Source organism: Pseudophryne corroboree, chromosome 6, assembly GCF_028390025.1.
Source record: "Pseudophryne corroboree isolate aPseCor3 chromosome 6, aPseCor3.hap2, whole genome shotgun sequence".
Classification (NCBI taxonomy): Eukaryota; Metazoa; Chordata; class Amphibia; order Anura; family Myobatrachidae; genus Pseudophryne; species Pseudophryne corroboree.
This window is the reverse complement of record NC_086449.1, coordinates 61,877,142-61,898,225: the sequence shown is the minus strand read 5'-3', so window position 1 is coordinate 61,898,225 and position 21,084 is coordinate 61,877,142. Positions and strand designations below refer to the sequence as shown.

General features: G+C 46.3%; 1 protein-coding gene across 2 annotated transcripts in view; it reads right to left on the bottom strand.

The window, feature by feature from the left end:
* Nucleotides 1-21,084, bottom strand: part of LOC134936135 (DENN domain-containing protein 1B-like) — a 140,921-nt gene that overhangs the window by 29,931 nt on the left and 89,906 nt on the right. The gene's annotated exons all lie outside the window — the stretch shown is intronic.

Genomic DNA, 21,084 nt, shown 5'->3' with positions numbered 1-21,084 from the left:
TGGGGGGGTACACACGGAGCGATCATGCTTAAAATCTAAGCAATCTAGTCAGATTGCTTAGATTTTAAGCAGCGATCGCTCCGTGAGTACCCCCCTTTATTCGCCCTACTCCCATAGACAGCAGCTCCCCTCAAATCTCCCTCACCATCAATAACCCACAAGTCCTCTGGTCTCCCAAGCCCGCTGCGCTGGTGTCACACTTGCCTCTGCGCTATTCTACACATGCAGTTTCTTTCCCAGCCCTGGCTCATCCACCTTATAATAAACCCGTCTCTTACCCAGAACTCTTATACATTCTCTCATCATTTATCTCCTTGACGACTGCAACCTCCTCCTACTGTATGTGGTATTCCCCTCACCCATCTATCCAGCTTCAGCCTGTATTCCATGCCTTGCTCTAGCACTGCATCACTCTGCTAATCTCCAGTCCTACAGACTCTAATTCATACCTACCATGCCTGATCAGACTCTCCCACGGACTTCATATCTCGAAATGCTGCTGGAAAGCCCTTATATTTCCTAGAGCTTACACTACTCCCAAGGACTGTATACTAGCAGAGCTGGTGCACCCTCGCAACTGTCCCTCCTGAAGTTAGCTTCTTATTCGCCCAGCTTCTTATTCACTTCTTATTCAAGCTCTAGCTTCTTACTCACTTCTTATTCGAGCTCCAGCTTCTTATTCAGATCATTCAGTTTTGCAAGGGTTAGTGAGTCTAGGGTCACAAATTTGACACCTGAAATCAACAGAGTAGGGTCCCTTGCATGTGACCCACTTGTATTTTGCCTGGCCCACTGTTTTGGGCATGAAATACACTGGCAAATTTGGCACAAACACCGTTATATAAATTGCCATTTTGAATAAGTAGCTGTAGTTTTGCAAGGGTTAACTAGTCTTGGGCCACAAATTTGATACCTGAAATCAACAAAGCGTGGTCACTTACATATGACCCACTTGTATTTTTCTTGGCCCAACGCTGTTTTGGGCATGAAATACACTGGTAAAATGGGCACAAACACCATATTTTACCATTTTGAATAAGTAGCTGTAGTTTTGCAAGGGTTAACTAGTCTTGGGCCACAAATTTGACACCTGTAATCAGGAGCTTGCAATACAGGCTCTGCGCACAAAGCTTTTCTTAAATTCTGCAAAGCAGTCTCTGCGGGCCTAGGGGGTCATTCAGACTGCATCACTGCAGCGGCAGCGATCGCAGTCTGAATTACTTTATGGAGTGCGTCCTGCTCGTGCACACCCCGGGAGCCCAGTGAGATGCTATCAGCAACTCAGGGCTACGATCGCCTCTGCCGGATTGATAGGCAGAGGCGGTCACGGGGCGGGAGGTGGCGTGCTAACAATGTAAGAACTGCGGTCGGGACAATGGAGGCCTGGCAAGGAGCTACTCATCAGATACAAAATCATCGCCACTGTGCAATGGTTTTGTACCTGTGCGAGGGAAGGAGGGGGGGGAGTCTAAGGCCAGTCATGCGGGGCGGACTAACCCTGTGCTGGGCGTCCCCCCGCATGTTAGATTAAATGATCGTAGATGTGCTCCTGATATACGTTACTACACACAGTAGAGCTCCTTATACACATTACAACACACAGTAGTGCCTCCTATACATGTTTCACCACACAGTAGTACCCCTTATACACTTTACACGACACAGTAATGCATCTTATATACGTTACACCACACAGTAGTACCCCTTATACAAGTTACGCTACACAGTAGAGCTCCTTATACACATTACGCCACACAGCAGTGCTCCTTTTACAATTAACGCCAATATAGGAGGAACTACGGGTAAGTTTAGGGTTAGGCTGCGTGGGGGGGAGGCACTGGGGGGTTGGGTTTCTAGGGTTAGGCTGCGGGGAGGGGGAAAGGTTAAGGTTAGCTACTAGGGGGAGGTTTAGGGATTAGGGATAGTACTCACCAGAACACTGCTGAGACAACGGCAATGCAATTTGATCCAGAAAAAGGCTCTTCTGCCACCGGTACAAAGGACGAAACTGCTAGATCACAAGGGACTGTTTGTTGACAGTTCTTCATGTCGACATAATGAATGTCAATATGATAACTGTCGGCCAATTATATGTATCCAACTCCCACAAAAACTCAGGAGGCTTCTCACTGTATAAAGATGGGACAATTCCTTTGTACAAGGATACACACGGCCCGTGGAGACAGATGCCCACACTATGCATCATGCAGCCAGCAGCAGCACACACATGCACCCTGGGTGACAATACATGACTTTGTGCCTGGCTGCCTTAGTGGGGTCACTCTATGCTGTGCTGTATGTTATATGTCACTGCACAGTCACCATTACTGTTTGCAGAGAGCCCAGATTACTGTAACAACCCCGCCCACCACCTCCCAATCTCCGCCCCCCTCAATGTAGGCTCCGCCTCTTCGAGGTCAGCGATTCTGAGTTTGCAGGATGAAATGTACAATTAGAAAATGTATAATAAAATAAAACGAAATAAACACACAGCTGCCTGACTGCCTTACAAGGAATGCTGCTGCACTACCTCAGATACTCTACAGTTTAGCCGCATGGTCACGTGATGTTCCGGCGCCAGTAGCCAAAAGAAACAGCTGGGCTGCCTGTGAATGAGAGGGGAAGATGGCCCCTTCTCCTTCTCCAGACTCCTCCACTGCATCCTCCTCCCCCTCTGGCCAGACCGCAGCTCTGCACACCAGCTCAGCCTCATTCTGTTAAGGTGAACCGGCGGCTTGCAGCATGCCGACGGGTAGCATATAATGAGTCAGTCTGACTCATTGCAGTGACTCTGGCTGTGGGCCCCTTCAATGTAGCGGGGCCCTGGTGCATTGCACCGGTTGCACCGCTGTAAGTTCTGCCCCTGAACCTACGATAATAGCCCACCAGACCAAAGAATGTCCTGAGTTGCGACTTACATTTTAGCCTAGGCCATGTGAGGACTGCTTCCACCTTGTGGGTTGAGGTTTAACTTGCCCTTGGCGTACAATAAACCCCAGATACTTTGCCTCCTCAGTTATGATGGCACACTTCTCCACGTTAGCTGTGAACCCTTGTGCCTGTAGAGACTGTAACACTGCACCCACCTTTGGAAGGTGCGACTTTATACTGGAACAAACCCACTGGGGTATAGAAGACTGTCGTTGCTTTGGCAGCTTCCAGCAGAGGAATTTGCCAGTACCCCTTTCAATAAATCTAGCGTGGTGAAATACTGGCTTATTGCTAAGTTTCTACCAGTTCATCAACCCGGGGCATAGGATAGGAATCAAACTGAGGAACTTTAGTTAACTTTCTGAAGTCATTACAGAATCTCAAAGCTCCAAAAGGCTTGGGCCCTAAAACAGTGGGATTATTCCATTCACTGTTTGACTCCTCTATGACCCAAGCGCCAGTTCCCGTTTTACTGCTGCCTGTTGTGCCTCAGATATACAATATGGCCTTTGTTTCATCACCACCCCGGGTGGAGTAGCATAGTCATACTGTATGATTTGAGTTTTCCCCGGGAGGGCATAGAACACAACCTGGAACTATGCTACTAAGTTTACCACTTCTTGTTTCTGGCTAGGACTCAGCACCTGACATTCTGGGGTTTTCACGGCCACTAAAGAGGGCTTACTGGCACTTTCTTTCCAAGGCTTCAACAAATTCACATGGTAGACTTGTACCTCTTTCCTTCTACCTTCCTGCCATACCTAGACACAAGTATCAATACCTTGTTGCCCCTATTAAAGGTCCGGTTGACAGCAGTAACGTCATGACTGCGTTTTTGATGCTGTTGAGCCTTAGACAGACATACAATTGGGACACAAACTGAACGATGATAGGCTCTTGGGACAATTGCTGCTCCCACCCTTTTAATAGATCTAGTATCCCTCTGCGTTGTCTACCATAGAGGAGTTTGAAGGGGCTAAACCCCATAGAGGCTTGGGGTACCTCTCAAGCTGCAAACATTAGCATTAGCTAAGGTAAGAGTAGGTCCCAATCTCGCTTCTCTTGTGACACTGCCCTGTTCATCATCTGCATAAGGGTTCTGTTAAAGCATTTGACCAAGCCATCTGTCTGCGGGTGGTAAACCGAAGTGGTAATTCTATCCACCTTTAACAGGCGACATAGGAATTTCATTAATTTAGACACAAAAGGGGTACCTTAGTCGGTCAGGACCTTTATTGGTATTCCTAGATGGGTATACAGCATCAACAACTCCCGGACAATAGTGCTTGATTTCATGTTACGTAGTGGTATGGCCTCCGGGTACCCGGTGGCATAGTCCACCGTCACCAATATATACTGATGCCCATGATCCGATTTTTCTACTGGCCATAAAAATTGGCTCAATAGGCACGGAAATTATAGGTAGGAAAACCAAGGGCGCCCAAAATTCTGTCTGGGGTGCAATCTTTTGGTACACTGGGTATTCCTGACAATATTTTTTTCCTGCAGCATGAATGCCTGGCCAGGAGAACCATAGCTGGATACGCTGGAGAGTTTTCTCCTCCTCTACATGGCCACCCCATAAATGCATGTGAGCCGCCCTCAGTACCAGCTGCTCGTGTTTTCGGGGAATCAGCAACTGGTCTACCCTTTTACCTTGCAAATAAGTTACAAGGTAAAACAAATCATTTTTCACATAAAGTAAGGTACACCTTCAGGTGGTAAAGCAGAGTTTACCTTACCATTTACCATTACCACATTTTATAATGTATTGGACAAGTTGCCATCTTTATGTTGATCTCGCCTAAAGTCCTGCAAAGACACTCTTTCACGAATGAGGGACCAATGTGTCTCAATCTTACTGGCAAGAGAAGGCTTTAAAGTCATACAACCTTGGCTTCCAGTAGATCTTGGCCCCTGGGACAACTCAACCTCTGTCTGTCTGCCAATGTCATGCCAGGTAACAAATTCCTTCAACAGTGGGAGGTCCTGGACCAGGATTAGTGGATAAGGAGGTTTGGAAGCTGCTGCGAGTACCATTTTTACTGGTCTTCCTTTAATCACCACCGGCAAGTGCACTCGTGGGCATTCTTCTATGTCCCCAAGTATACATAGCACCTTTACCAGAAGTACAACCTGGCCAGACCAGGGAGGAACCAGGTTAGCAGAGATGAAAGACAATTCACTACCAGTATCAACCAAAGCCCAGATATCCCAGCCTTCAATCTGTACAATAAGACAAAACAGGGTAGTTTTAGCTGGGAAAATAATTCCAGCGCCATACTGACTACAGGTTGTGCTGTTTTTCCTGAGCTGCAATCCACTAGCTCACCCTGCTTTAGGCAGTACCACGGTGCATGACTGGGCTCCCTGCACTCAAAACATATGACTGGACACGGGCTGTTTGGTTTAACAATGGGGATCTGGGTACTGGGCTTAGGTACTGGCTGTAACCCTTTTTTTGGCTTTATTAAATTTTCCCATGTTCAAGTACCTCTCAATCACCACTACTAACTCCTTAATTGTCTGGTGATCAGCCAACAGGGCCCAGTGTTTTACACCACGGTCTAATACCCATATAGCCTGGTCTAGAACCACCACTTCCACTACCCACTGAGCAGAGTTTTTATCTGTCTGTAGCCAGGTTTTACTCAGTCTGGCCAATTATGCCAGTTTGACCATTGGAGGCTCAGATGGGTTCAGCTGCAACTCATAATATTCTTGGGCTTTGCTGGGACCCGTCACCCCAATCCTGCTGAGTTTAGCCTCCTTCAAGCAAGGATAGGAGCTGCATTCAGACAACTTTAACTCAACATAGGCTCTCTGTGAATCCCCTGTGCTATAAGGAGCTAATCTAACCCTTGATTTCTGGTATCAAATATATCGCCCAAGACTAGTTAATCCTTGCAAAACTAAAGCTACAGTACTTATTCAAAATTGTAAATTATAATATGGTGTTTGCTCCCTCTTTGCCAGTGTATTTCATGTCCAAAACAGCGTTGGGCCAGGCAAAATACAAGTGGGTCATATGCAAGTGACCACGCTCTGTTGATTTCATGTGTCAAATTTGTGGCCCAACACTAGTTAATCCTTGCAAAACTACAGCTATTTATTCAAAATGGTAAAATATGGTGTGTGTGCCCACTTTGCCAGTGTATTTCGTGCCCAAAACAGTGTTGGGCCAGAAAAAGTACAAGCGGGTCATGTGCAAGTAACCACGCTCTGTTGATTTCAGGGGTCAAATTTGTGGCCCAAGACTAGTTAACCCTTGCAAAACTACAGCTACTTATTCAAAATGGTAAAATATAGTGTGTGTGCCCACTTTGCCAGTGTATTTCATGGACAAAACAGTGTTGGGCCAGAAAAATTACAAGCGGGTCATATGCAAGTGACCACGCTCTGTTGATTTCAGGGGTCAAATTTGTGGCCCAAGACTAGTTAATCCTTGCACAACTACAGCTACTTATTCAAAATGGTAAAATATGGTGTATGTGCCCACTTTGCCAGTGTATTTCATGGACAAAACAGCGTTGGGCCAGATAAAATACAAGTGGGTCATATGCAAGTGACCACGCTCTGTTGATTTCAGGGGTCAAATTTGTGGCCCAAAACTAGTTAACTCTTGCAAAACTACAGCTACTTATTCAAAATGGTAAAATATGGTGTGTGTGCCCACTTTGCCAGTGTATTTCATGGACAAAATAGCGTTGGGCCAAGCAAAATACAAGTGGGTCATATGTAAGTGACCATGCTTTGTTGATTTCAGGTGTCCTATTTGTGGCCCAAGACTAGTTAACCCTTGCAAAACTACAGCTACTTATTCAAAATGGTAAAATATGGTATGTGTGCCCACTTTGCCAGTGTATTTCATGGACAAAACAGCGTTGGGCCAGAGAAAATACAAGTGGGTCATATGCAAGTGACCACGCTCTGTTGATTTCAGGGGTCAAATTTGTGGGCCAAGACTAGTTAACCCTTGCAAAACTACAGCTACTTATTCAAAATGGTAAAATATGGTGTGTGTGCCCACTTTGCCAGTGTATTTCATGGACAAAACTGCGTTGGGCCAGAGAAAATACAAGTGGGTCATATGCAAGTGACCACGCTCTGTTGAATTCAGGGGTCAAATTTGTGGCCCAAAACTAGTTAACCCTTGCAAAACTACAGCTACTTATTTAAAATGGTAAAATATGGTATGTGTGCCCACTTTGCCAGTGTATTTCACGGACAAAACAGCGTTGGGCCAGATAAAATACAAGTGGGTCATATGCAAGTGACCACGCTCTGTTGATTTCAGGGGTCAAATTTGTGGCCCAAAACTAGTTAACCCTTGCAAAAACTACAGCTACTTATTCAAAATGGTAAACTATGGTGTGTGTGCCCACTTTGCCAGTGTATTTCATGCCCAAAAACAGCGTTGGGCCAATCAAAATACAAGTGGGTCATATGTAAGTGACCATGCTTTGTTGATTTCAGGTGTCATATTTGTGGCCCAAGACTAGTTAACCCTTGCAAAACTACAACTACTTATTCAAAATGGCAATTTATAAAATGGTGTTTGTGCCCACTTTGCCAGTGTATTTCATGCCCAAAACAGCGTTGGGCCAGGCAAAATACAAATGGATCATATGTAAGTGACCACGCTCTGTTGATTTCAGGTATCAAATTTGTGGGCCAAGACTAGTTAACCCTTGCAAAACTACAGCTACTTATTCAAAATGGCAATTTATAAAATGGTGTTTGTGCCCACTTTGCCAGTGTATTTCATGCCCAAAACTGCATTGGGCCAGAAAAAATACAAGTGGGTCATATGTAAGTGACCACCCTCTGTTGATTTCAGGTGTCAAATTTGTGGCCCAAGACTGGTTAACCCTTGCAAAACTACAGCTACTTATTCTAAATTGTAAAATATGGTGTTTGTGCCCACTTTGCCAGTGTATTTCTTGCCCAAAACAGCGTTGGGCCAGGCAAAATACAAGTGGATCATATGTAAGTGACCACGCTCTGTTGAATTCAGGGGTCAAATTTGTGGCCCAAGACTAGTTAATACTTGCAAAACTACAGCTACTTATTCAAAATGGCAATTTATAAAATGGTGTTTGTGCCCACTTTGCCAGTGTATTTCATGCCCAAAACAGCGTTGGGCCAGGCAAAATACAAATGGATCATATGTAAGTGACCACGCTCTGTTGATTTCATGTGTCAAATTTGTGGCCCAACACTAGTTAATACTTGCAAAACTACAGCTACTTATTCAAAATGGTAAAATATGGTGTGTGCCCACTTTGCCAGTGTATTTCATGCCCAAAACAGTGTTGGGCCAGAAAAAATACAAGCGGGTCATATGCAAGTGACCACGCTCTGTTGATTTCAGGGGTCAAATTTGTGGCCCAAGACTAGTTAACCCTTGCAAAACTACAGCTACTTATTCAAAATGGTAAAATATGGTGTGTGTGCCCACTTTGCCAGCGTATTTCATGCCCAAAACAGTGTTGGGCCAGAAAAAATACAAGCAGGTCATATGCAAGTGACCACGCTCTGTTGATTTCAGGGGTCAAATTTGTGGCCCAAGACTAGTTAACCCTTGCAAAACTACAGCTACTTATTCAAAATGGTAAAATATGGTGTGTGTGCCCACTTTGCCAGTGTATTTCATGGACAAAACAGTGTTGGGCCAGAAAAAATTAGAGATGAGCGCCTGAAATTTTTCGGGTTTTGTGTTTTGGTTTTGGGTTCGGTTCCGCGGCCGTGTTTTGGGTTCGAACGCGTTTTGGCAAAACCTCACCGAATTTTTTTTGTCGGATTCGGGTGTGTTTTGGATTCGGGTGTTTTTTTCAAAAAACACTAAAAAACAGCTTAAATCATAGAATTTGGGGGTCATTTTGATCCCAAAGTATTATTAACCTCAAAAACCATAATTTACACTCATTTTCAGTCTATTCTGAATACCTCACACCTCACAATATTATTTTTAGTCCTAAAATTTGCACCGAGGTCGCTGTGTGAGTAAGATAAGCGACCCTAGTGGCCGACACAAACACCGGGCCCATCTAGGAGTGGCACTGCAGTGTCACGCAGGATGTCCCTTCCAAAAAACCCTCCCCAAACAGCACATGACGCAAAGAAAAAAAGAGGCGCAATGAGGTAGCTGTGTGAGTAAGATTAGCGACCCTAGTGGCCGACACAAACACCGGGCCCATCTAGGAGTGGCACTGCAGTGTCACGCAGGATGGCCCTTCCAAAAAACCCTCCCCAAACAGCACATGACGCAAAGAAAAAAAGAGGCGCAATGAGGTAGCTGTGTGAGTAAGATTAGCGACCCTAGTGGCCGACACAAACACCGGGCCCATCTAGGAGTGGCACTGCAGTGTCACGCAGGATGTCCCTTCCAAAAAACCCTCCCCAAACAGCACATGACGCAAAGAAAAAAAGAGGCGCAATGAGGTAGCTGACTGTGTGAGTAAGATTAGCGACCCTAGTGGCCGACACAAACGCCGGGCCCATCTAGGAGTGGCACTGCAGTGTCACGCAGGATGTCCCTTCCAAAAAACCCTCCCCAATCAGCACATGATGCAAAGAAAAAGAAAAGAAAAAAGAGGTGCAAGATGGAATTGTCCTTGGGCCCTCCCACCCACCCTTATGTTGTATAAACAAAACAGGACATGCACACTTTAACCAACCCATCATTTCAGTGACAGGGTCTGCCACACGACTGTGACTGATATGACGGGTTGGTTTGGACCCCCCCCAAAAAAGAAGCAATTAATCTCTCCTTGCACAAACTGGCTCTACAGAGGCAAGATGTCCACCTCATCTTCACCCTCCGATATATCACCGTGTACATCCCCCTCCTCACAGATTATCAATTCGTCCCCACTGGAATCCACCATCTCAGCTCCCTGTGTACTTTGTGGAGGCAATTGCTGCTGGTCAATGTCTCCGCGGAGGAATTGATTATAATTCATTTTAATGAACATCATCTTCTCCACATTTTCTGGATGTAACCTCGTACGCCGATTGCTGACAAGGTGAGCGGCGGCACTAAACACTCTTTCGGAGTACACACTTGTGGGAGGGCAACTTAGGTAGAATAAAGCCAGTTTGTGCAAGGGCCTCCAAATTGCCTCTTTTTCCTGCCAGTATAAGTACGGACTGTGTGACGTGCCTACTTGGATGCGGTCACTCATATAATCCTCCACCATTCTATCAATGTTGAGAGAATCATATGCAGTGACAGTAGACGACATGTCCGTAATCGTTGTCAGGTCCTTCAGTCCGGACCAGATGTCAGCATCAGCAGTCGCTCCAGACTGCCCTGCATCACCGCCAGCGGGTGGGCTCGGAATTCTGAGCCTTTTCCTCGCACCCCCAGTTGCGGGAGAATGTGAAGGAGGAGATGTTGACAGGTCGCGTTCCGCTTGACTTGACAATTTTGTCACCAGCAGGTCTTTCAACCCCAGCAGACCTGTGTCTGCCGGAAAGAGAGATCCAAGGTAGGCTTTAAATCTAGGATCGAGCACGGTGGCCAAAATGTAGTGCTCTGATTTCAACAGATTGACCACCCGTGAATCCTTGTTAAGCGAATTAAGGGCTGCATCCACAAGTCCCACATGCCTAGCGGAATCGCTCCCTTTTAGCTCCTTCTTCAATGCCTCCAGCTTCTTCTGCAAAAGCCTGATGAGGGGAATGACCTGACTCAGGCTGGCAGTGTCTGAACTGACTTCACGTGTGGCAAGTTCAAAGGGCATCAGAACCTTGCACAACGTTGAAATCATTCTCCACTGCACTTGAGACAGGTGCATTCCACCTACTATATCGTGCTCAATTGTATAGGCTTGAATGGCCTTTTGCTGCTCCTCCAACCTCTGAAGCATATAGAGGGTTGAATTCCACCTCGTTACCACTTCTTGCTTCAGATGATGGCAGGGCAGGTTCAGTAGTTTTTGGTGGTGCTCCAGTCTTCTGTACGTGGTGCCTGTACGCCGAAAGTGTCCCGCAACTTTTCTGGCCACCGACAGCATCTCTTGCACGCCCCTGTCGTTTTTTAAAAAATTCTGCACCACCAAATTCAAGGTATGTGCAAAACATGGGACGTGCTGGAATTTGCCCATATTTAATGCACACACAATATTGCTGGCGTTGTCCGATGCCACAAATCCACAGGAGAGTCCAATTGGGGTAAGCCATTCCGCGATGATCTTCCTCAGTTGCCGTAAGAGGTTTTCAGCTGTGTGCGTATTCTGGAAAGCGGTGATACAAAGCGTAGCCTGCCTAGGAAAGAGTTGGCGTTTGCGAGATGCTGCTACTGGTGCCGCCGCTGCTGTTCTTGCGGCGGGAGTCCATACATCTACCCAGTGGGCTGTCACAGTCATATAGTCCTGACCCTGCCCTGCTCCACTTGTCCACATGTCCGTGGTTAAGTGGACATTGGGTACAACTGCATTTCTTAGGACACTGGTGAGTCTTTTTCTGACGTCCGTGTACATTCTCGGTATCGCCTGCCTAGAGAAGTGGAACCTAGATGGTATTTGGTAACGGGGGCACACTGCCTCAATAAATTGTCTAGTTCCCTGTGAACTAACGGCGGATACCGGACGCACGTCTAACACCAACATAGTTGTCAAGGACTCAGTTATCCGCTTTGCAGTAGGATGACTGCTGTGATATTTCATCTTCCTCGCAAAGGACTGTTGAACAGTCAATTGCTTACTGGAAGTAGTACAAGTGGGCTTACGACTTCCCCTCTGGGATGACCATCGACTCCCAGCGGCAACAACAGCAGCGCCAGCAGCAGTAGGCGTTACACGCAAGGATGCATCGGAGGAATCCCAGGCAGGAGAGGACTCGTCAGAATTGCCAGTGACATGGCCTGCAGGACTATTGGCATTCCTGGGGAAGGAGGAAATTGACACTGAGGGAGTTGGTGGGGTGGTTTGCGTGAGCTTGGTTACAAGAGGAAGGGATTTACTGGTCAGTGGACTGCTTCCGCGGTCACCCAAAGTTTTTGAACTTGTCACTGACTTATTATGAATGCGCTGCAGGTGACGTATAAGGGAGGATGTTCCGAGGTGGTTAACGTCCTTACCCCTACTTATTACAGCTTGACAAAGGGAACACACGGCTTGACACCTGTTGTCCGCATTTCTGGTGAAATACCTCCACACCGAAGAGCTGATTTTTTTGGTATTTTCACCTGGCATGTCAACGGCCATATTCCTCCCACGGACAACAGGTGTCTCCCCGGGTGCCTGACTTAAACAAACCACCTCACCATCAGAATCCTCCTGGTCAATTTCCTCCCCAGCGCCAGCAACACCCATATCCTCCTCATCCTGGTGTACTTCAACACTGACATCTTCAATCTGACTATCAGGAACTGGACTGCGGGTGCTCCTTCCAGCACTTGCAGGGGGCGTGCAAATGGTGGAAGGCGCATGCTCTTCACGTCCAGTGTTGGGAAGGTCAGGCATCGCAACCGACACAATTGGACTCTCCTTGTGGATTTGGGATTTCAAAGAACGCACAGTTCTTTGCGGTGCTTTTGCCAGCTTGAGTCTTTTCAGTTTTCTAGCGAGAGGCTGAGTGCTTCCATCCTCATGTGAAGCTGAACCACTAGCCATGAACATAGGCCAGGGCCTCAGCCGTTCCTTGCCACTCCGTGTGGTAAATGGCATATTGGCAAGTTTACGCTTCTCCTCCGACAATTTTATTTTAGGTTTTGGAGTCCTTTTTTTACTGATATTTGGTGTTTTGGTTTTGACATGCTCTGTACTATGCCATTGGGCATCGGCCTTGGCAGACGACGTTGCTGGCATTTCATCGTCTCGGCCATGACTAGTGGCAGCAGCTTCAGCACGAGGTGGAAGTGGATCTTGATCTTTCCCTAATTTTGGAACCTCAACATTTTTGTTCTCCATATTTTAATAGGCACAACTAAAAGGCACCTCAGGTAAACAATGGAGATGGATGGATTGGATACTAGTATACAATTATGGACGGGCTGCCGAGTGCCGACACAGAGGTAGCCACAGCTGTGAACTACCGCACTGTACTGTGTCTGCTGCTAATATAGACTGGTTGATAAAGAGATAGTATACTCGTAACTAGTATGTATGTATAAAGAAAGAAAAAAAAACCACGGTTAGGTGGTATATACAATTATGGACGGGCTGCCGAGTGCCGACACAGAGGTAGCCACAGCCGTGAACTACCGCACTGTACTGTGTCTGCTGCTAATATATAGACTGGTTGATAAAGAGATAGTATACTCGTAACTAGTATGTATGTATAAAGAAAGAAAAAAAAACCACGGTTAGGTGGTATATACAATTATGGACGGGCTGCCGAGTGCCGACACAGAGGTAGCCACAGCCGTGAACTACCGCACTGTACTGTGTCTGCTGCTAATATATAGACTGGTTGATAAAGAGATAGTATACTCGTAACTAGTATGTATGTATAAAGAAAGAAAAAAAAACCACGGTTAGGTGGTATATACAATTATGGACGGGCTGCCGAGTGCCGACACAGAGGTAGCCACAGCCGTGAACTACCGCACTGTACTGTGTCTGCTGCTAATATATAGACTGGTTGATAAAGAGATAGTATACTCGTAACTAGTATGTATGTATAAAGAAAGAAAAAAAAACCACGGTTAGGTGGTATATACAATTATGGACGGGCTGCCGAGTGCCGACACAGAGGTAGCCACAGCCGTGAACTACCGCACTGTACTGTGTCTGCTGCTAATATAGACTGGTTGATAAAGAGATAGTATACTCGTAACTAGTATGTATGTATAAAGAAAGAAAAAAAAACCACGGTTAGGTGGTATATACAATTATGGACGGGCTGCCGAGTGCCGACACAGAGGTAGCCACAGCCGTGAACTACCGCACTGTACTGTGTCTGCTGCTAATATATAGACTGGTTGATAAAGAGATAGTATACTCGTAACTAGTATGTATGTATAAAGAAAGAAAAAAAAACCACGGTTAGGTGGTATATACAATTATGGACGGGCTGCCGAGTGCCGACACAGAGGTAGCCACAGCCGTGAACTACCGCACTGTACTGTGTCTGCTGCTAATATAGACTGGTTGATAAAGAGATAGTATACTCGTAACTAGTATGTATGTATAAAGAAAGAAAAAAAAAAACACGGTTAGGTGGTATATACAATTATGGACGGGCTGCCGAGTGCCGACACAGAGGTAGCCACAGCCGTGAACTACCGCACTGTACTGTGTCTGCTGCTAATATATAGACTGGTTGATAAAGAGATAGTATACTCGTAACTAGTATGTATGTATAAAGAAAGAAAAAAAAACCACGGTTAGGTGGTATATACAATTATGGACGGGCTGCCGAGTGCCGACACAGAGGTAGCCACAGCCGTGAACTACCGCACTGTACTGTGTCTGCTGCTAATATAGACTGGTTGATAAAGAGATAGTATACTACTAATATTATATACTGGTGGTCAGGTCACTAGTCACACTGGCAGTGGCACTCCTGCAGCAAAAGTGTGCACTGTTTAATTTTAATATAATATTATGTACTCCTGGCTCCTGCTATAACCTATAACTGGCACTGCAGTAGTGCTCCCCAGTCTCCCCCACAATTATAAGCTGTGTGAGCTGAGCAGTCAGACAGATATATAATATATATAGATGATGCAGCACACTGGCCTGAGCCTGAGCAGTGCACACAGATATGGTATGTGACTGACTGAGTCACTGTGTGTATCGCTTTTTTCAGGCAGAGAACGGATATATTAAATAAACTGCACTGTGTGTCTGGTGGTCACTCACTATATAATATATTATGTACTCCTGGCTCCTGCTATAACCTATAACTGGCACTGCAGTAGTGCTCCCCAGTCTCCCCCACAATTATAAGCTGTGTGAGCTGAGCAGTCAGACAGATATATATAATATTATATATAGATAATAGATGATGCAGCACACTGGCCTGAGCCTGAGCAGTGCACACAGATATGGTATGTGACTGAGTCACTGTGTGCTGTGTATCGCTTTTTTCAGGCAGAGAACGGATTATAAATAAAAGTGGTGGTCACTGGTCACTATCAGCAAAACTCTGCACTGTACACTACTGAGTACTCCTAATGCTCCCCAAAATTAGTAAATCAAGTGTCTCTCTAATCTATTCTAATTCTAAACGGAGAGGACGCCAGCCACGTCCTCTCCCTATCAATCTCAATGCACGTGTGAAAATGGCGGCGACGCGCGGCTCCTTATATAGAATCCGAGTCTCGCGATAGAATCCGAGCCTCGCGAGAATCCGACAGCGTCATGATGACGTTCGGGCGCGCTCGGGTTAACCGAGCAAGGCGGGAAGATCCGAGTCGCTCGGACCCGTGAAAAAAAACATGAAGTTCTGGCGGGTTCGGATTCAGAGAAACCGAACCCGCTCATCTCTAGAAAAAATACAAGCGAGTCATATGCAAGTGACCACGCTCTGTTGATTTCAGGGGTCAAATTTGTGGCCCAATACTAGTTAACCCTTGCAAAACTACAGCTACTTATTCAAAATGGTAAAATATAGTGTGTGTGCCCACTTTGCCAGTGTATTTCATGCCCAAAACAGCGTTGGGCCAAGCAAAATACAAGTGGGTCATATGTAAGTGACCATGCTTTGTTGATTTCAGGTGTCATATTTGTGGCCCAAGACTAGTTAACCCTTGCAAAACTACAGCTACTTATTCAAAATGGCTATTTATATAATGGTGTTTGTGCCCACTTTGCCGGTGTATTTCATGCCCAAAACAGTGTTGGGCCAAGCAAAATACAAGTGGGTATCTTTTTATTAAGAAAATTGCAACATATATTATATATATATGGTAAAATTCATAAAACAAGACACACAGTATACACTGAATTGTTGTCTAGCTAACCAAACAGAAATCAACAAAGCTTGCATGGCTGCACATACTGCCAGTACAGCTTAACATATATCATCTAGACAAAACCAACCTACTATACAAACAATACACATCATAACCAGAAGCAATGAAAAAATGAATGAAACCTTTTAGCCACATGTAAACCGTCTCAACAAAAGAACCAGAAAAAGAAAATCTACGGGGAGGTGAAGAACAGAAAGCCAAAAGATGAACAAGAAAATGATTTCTGCTACCCACTCAAGGGGGTTTCAAGTGGCACCAGAGCCTGGACCACTCGACAGCATCCAACCTCCTCCTGTCCATATCCATCATCCCCCTAATCTCGTGTAGAATATTTCCCACCACCACTTCACAGGGGAGGACCTTTGCTCTGAGGGAAACCTGACACCGTGCACATGGTGTGAAACCTAACTGCTAAACTAACTAAAAAAATTGTGGTTAAATCATATCCTTTATACCCTTTGAACGTCCCATAAACCCACTCAGGGTAACTATGCCCCGAAAGGCACGGGATGCGTAAGGCCCTTGAAACCGCTTTACAAACCTTTATATTGAAGGGACACTCAAGGAGGAAGTGGTCCATTGTCTCCTCCTCCCCTAGACATTCCTCACGTGGGCAACCACGATCATCGGCACTTGAGATTACCCCGCACATAAAGTCTCCCTTGGAAGGAAAGCCAGGCAATATCTCTGAACTTCAGTGGGATTCTCTGAGAATTAATCAGAGACAAGACAACCCATCTGAGCAGACACTGCCCGGGCAGTCCCTTAACGACAGCGGAGCATAGAAGTGAGTCTGTAACATTCTTCTCTCCAACTCCCTTCTAGAGAAGTTTTTGACTTCACACACCTCCAGCCCCCAAAGCCTTGTCATCTTCAAGCACAGTATAACGTAGATCGGGAGGTAGCCATGCCGGACTCCAAGGGTTTTTACTCGGCCACCATCCATCCATAACCCGAGGAAGGGAGACACCCAGGCCCTAAAACTTTCTACCCATCGAGGGGGAGTTTCTAGAAACAAACTCCCTAGATTTAGCTTTAAAAAAAGTTGTAGCGAAAAACACTACAGGGTTGACCATACACAGCCCCCCTTGTTCCCTCGATCTGTATGTGATCCCTCTCTTGACCAGATTCATTCCATTCCCCCATAACATCAGGAAGAATAAAGAATACATCTTGGTCCACAAAGATTGTGGCAAAAAGCACACATAACTGACATACAAGAAAAGCGGAACCAAGTAGGTTTTGCACAAATCAACCCTTTCCCTGAAAGAGAGCTGCCACCCTCTCCAGGACTGCACCTTTCTAGTAGCATCTTCCAGCCTCTTATCCCAATTTTGAGTGGCATAATCACCACGGCCAAATTTAATACCTAGAATTTTTATCTCTGGACTGGCGCAGGGGAGACTATCCGGAAGGGCAAACTCGTCACCTTCCTCCCCCATCCAGAAAGCTTCACACTTGTCCTGATTGATCCTGGAGCACGAAGCCTCAGAATACTCGCAGATAAGACGTTCCATGTCACGTGCCTCTGCCACAGACGACACGACCACAGTAATGTCATCCGCGTAGGCCGCCACCCTCAGTGGTAGCCCAGGGCCCAGCTGCACCCCTGCAACAGTACTGCACTCAATCCTCCGCACAAAGGGGTCAATTGCGAATACGTACAGAAGGGGGCTCAGGGGACACCCCTGACGGACACATCGAGTCAACCGAAAACGTGGGCCCAACCCAACCATTGACAAGCGGGAAGCTCTCAGCCTGATTGTAAATGACACGTAGCCAATCTACCACCCTTACTGGAAGACCATACCTTTCCAGCACAGCCCACAGGTACTGATGATTAACCCGGTCAAAAGCCTTGGACTGGTCCAATGCCAGCAAATACTTACCCCATTTTTCAGCACGACATTGCTCCACGGCCTCCCGGATGCCAAGGAGAGCACTAAAGGTGCTTCGACCCTTTACAGTGCAATGCTGAGACGGGGAAAGTAACAGCCCGGAAACTTCCATCAGCCGATTAAAGAGTACCTTTGCCAGAATCTTTCTGTCCGTATTGAGAAGAGCGATGGGGCGCCAATTCTCAATACGGGCTGGGTCCTTACCTTTAGACAATAATATGAGAGCAGAGGATCTCATAGAGGGAGGGAGCACTCTCTCATCCAGGCTTTCATTAAATACCTCTACAAGATGAGGAGCCAAGAAGTCTGAGAAAACTTTAAAAAATTCAGATGTTAACCCATCTGGGCCTGGAGATTTTTTTTATAGACAAACCGTCTATAGCCTTCTTGACCACCTCCACTGTCACATCATTCCCCAAAGAGTCAAAAGAAGGATCAAGCTGCTCAAGCCCAGGTGTCTCCCCCAGGAACCGATCCATCCTCTCTCTAATGAGTGGCTGCTCAGACAAAAGGTCGGAGTAATAAGACCTGATGACTCCCAAAATACCCTCCCTGTCTCCATGAAGAGTACCCTGGTCATCAAACAGGCCCCGGACCTCCCTCAAATCAACTGATTTTCTGCAACTCTGGTAGGGATCAGGCGAGTGGTATTTTCCATAATCCCTCTCCAAAATCAAAGAAGCCAGACGATCATACTGATATTCTCTCATCTGAGCCTTCACCCGGGAGATTTCCCCACAATCCCCACGCCCAGAGATCAAGAAATCTAGTTCCTTTCTCAGGCTCTGGTAGATACATCTTTTTGTCAAGTTTCTCCTGGCTACCCAGCCTTTGAAAAAACCTTTGAGTCCTCTTTTTACACTCCTCCCACCACTCAGATCTACTCCAACCAGCCTCCAGAAGTGTTTCCTGCAGTTGAAAAAAGTCTCTAAAGGACTGTCTAACTCCCTCCTCCTTCAGGAGCCCAGAATTCAAACGCCAAAGGCCCCGCCCTTTCTGAGGGGTTTCTGAGACGTTTAAAGCAACACACAGAAAAACGTGGTCGGAGAACTCTACTGGCTTTGTCTCAGGAGGCAAAGTTTTCGAGGACTGCTTAACAAAAAACCTATCTATCCTAGAACTACGGCTACCACAATGATAGGTGAAACCAGTGAGGTCTGGGAAATGGCGAACATGCACATCGACCAGACCAGCCTCTCTAATCATGCTAACTAAAAAATTGGAATCATAGCCCAGGGTCATCTTTGTGTCTCCCCTATCTTTTGGCCTAATGACGGTGTTAAAATCACCACCAAAGATGATCTGCCGAGCCGTAAAGAGAAACGGTTTTATCTCCCTGAAAAGATATTTCCTGTCCCAAGCTGTTTGGGGCCCATAGATGTTTATTAATCTCAGGTCATGTCCTCTCAGGTTGACATCCAAAACCATGCACCTACCTACCTGTAATTCTATAATCCTGTGCACGTTTACCATATCAGTAAAAAGCACTGCCAACCCACCGTACGGCTCGGCCGCAAGAGACCAGAAGGAAGGCCCACGCCTCCACTGACCCTTGGCCCGATGAAGTGTGGCCAGGTCATCTATCCTGGTCTCCTGCAAAAATAAAAAATCAACATCAACCGTGTTGAAAAAATCAAAGGCCAAGAAACGAGCACGTTCGGAAAACACGGAAGCCACATTAATGGTGGCACATCGCATAGGTTGGGGATCCATGTTTCCTGGATTATAGAAGTAGGATCCCATTCACTTTTTCTTTGCTTGTCTTTTAGAGTCCTCATCCGAGGATCCAACTCTTTTACATGCCACCCCAAAAGGGATAGCATCCTCGTCAGACAGGGAGATCTCTTCCTCCTCCCCCTCCTCCTCACTCACACTATCAGCAACAGGGACCACAGTCTCACTAAGTAGACTCTCTGACCCCTTCCAACCAATCCCCTCCCCAACAACACACCCCTCCACCTTTACTACATCGTCCGGGGGAGGATCCGGATCAGGAGCCTTTGGGGTACTAATAAAGGAGCCGCCTCCGGGACCATCCCCACCAGGGGACCCAGGAGTTTCATCAACCACCAACACCTTATCTGAAGAATGAGGGACTTCCCCCTTCTGGACACTGAGCTACTTCAACCACGTCTAACAGGGATCCTACAGCCTGGCTCAACTCTATCCCCACAGGGTCCCACTCCAGCTCCCCCTGAGAACCATTTCTTTCCAAGTGCTTAGTTTTGCTTTGGGCTTTACCTTGTCCCATTTTTCCCTGTTTATCCTTAGCTACAACCTCCTTCCCAGCAACTGACAGATTAGAGGCCTGCTTTGGCTTTCTATTTTTTGAGACATTTGGGACAAAAACTAATTCTTTGCCCCCAACCATGACCACCTCCCCCTCTTCTTCATCATCAGAAGAAGACAGGACATCGAACCTATTTGAGCAAATAAAATCTGCCTCCTTTTTTTTAGGCTTCCTCCTCCTCGCTTTATTGACGATCTGAAAGAATGCCTCCCCCTTTTCAGGCTGAACCTTCTCTTTCCCACCATCTTCTATTCTCTTCGAGATGTCCTGATGCTGCACAGTATCCGGTACGCTACTTTCTCGACCAGGACCAACCTCCGGCACCACTTCTTCCACCCCTGCACTATAATTATGCGAAGCCTTAGGGCATCGACTGTAGGGATGACCAACTGTACCGCAAAGATTACACCTGACCTTGCTGCATTCCCGGGACCCATGCCCCAACTGGCCACACAAAGTACATTTAATCACCCCACAATCGCTACTGAGGTGACGGAAGTCACCACACTTATGACAGGTTCTGGGTTGCCCAGGGTAAAAACACTGGAGTCGATCACGGCCAATGTAAGCGGCGGAAGGTAATTGTCTAGTCTCAGCCCCTACCTGGTGTAACCTCACAAAGGCCGAATAGGCAGAGCCGGCCCTAACCAATATGATGCCCTAGGCAAGATTTTGGCTGGTGCCCCCTAGCACCACCGCTAGTTCCGCCTCTGTCCTTGCACCTCTTTCCCAGCACCATCACCCATATCAGTCCTTATTTTGGTGTTTATACCCCCTATATTTTAAATAGGAACAGTTCGCACATTTGGCAAGGGGCATGGCCACACAATAGTAACCCAAATTCCAATTACGCCACACAGTAATGCAACTTTATTCACATTTGATCATGCAATAGTTTCCATAATTCATATTACATCCCACAGTAGTATCACTTTACCTTATAAACGTTACTCCTCACAGTAGAGCCCCTTATTCATAATACATCACACTGAATTGCTCCTTATTCACATTACACCACACCCTATTGCTCTTTATTC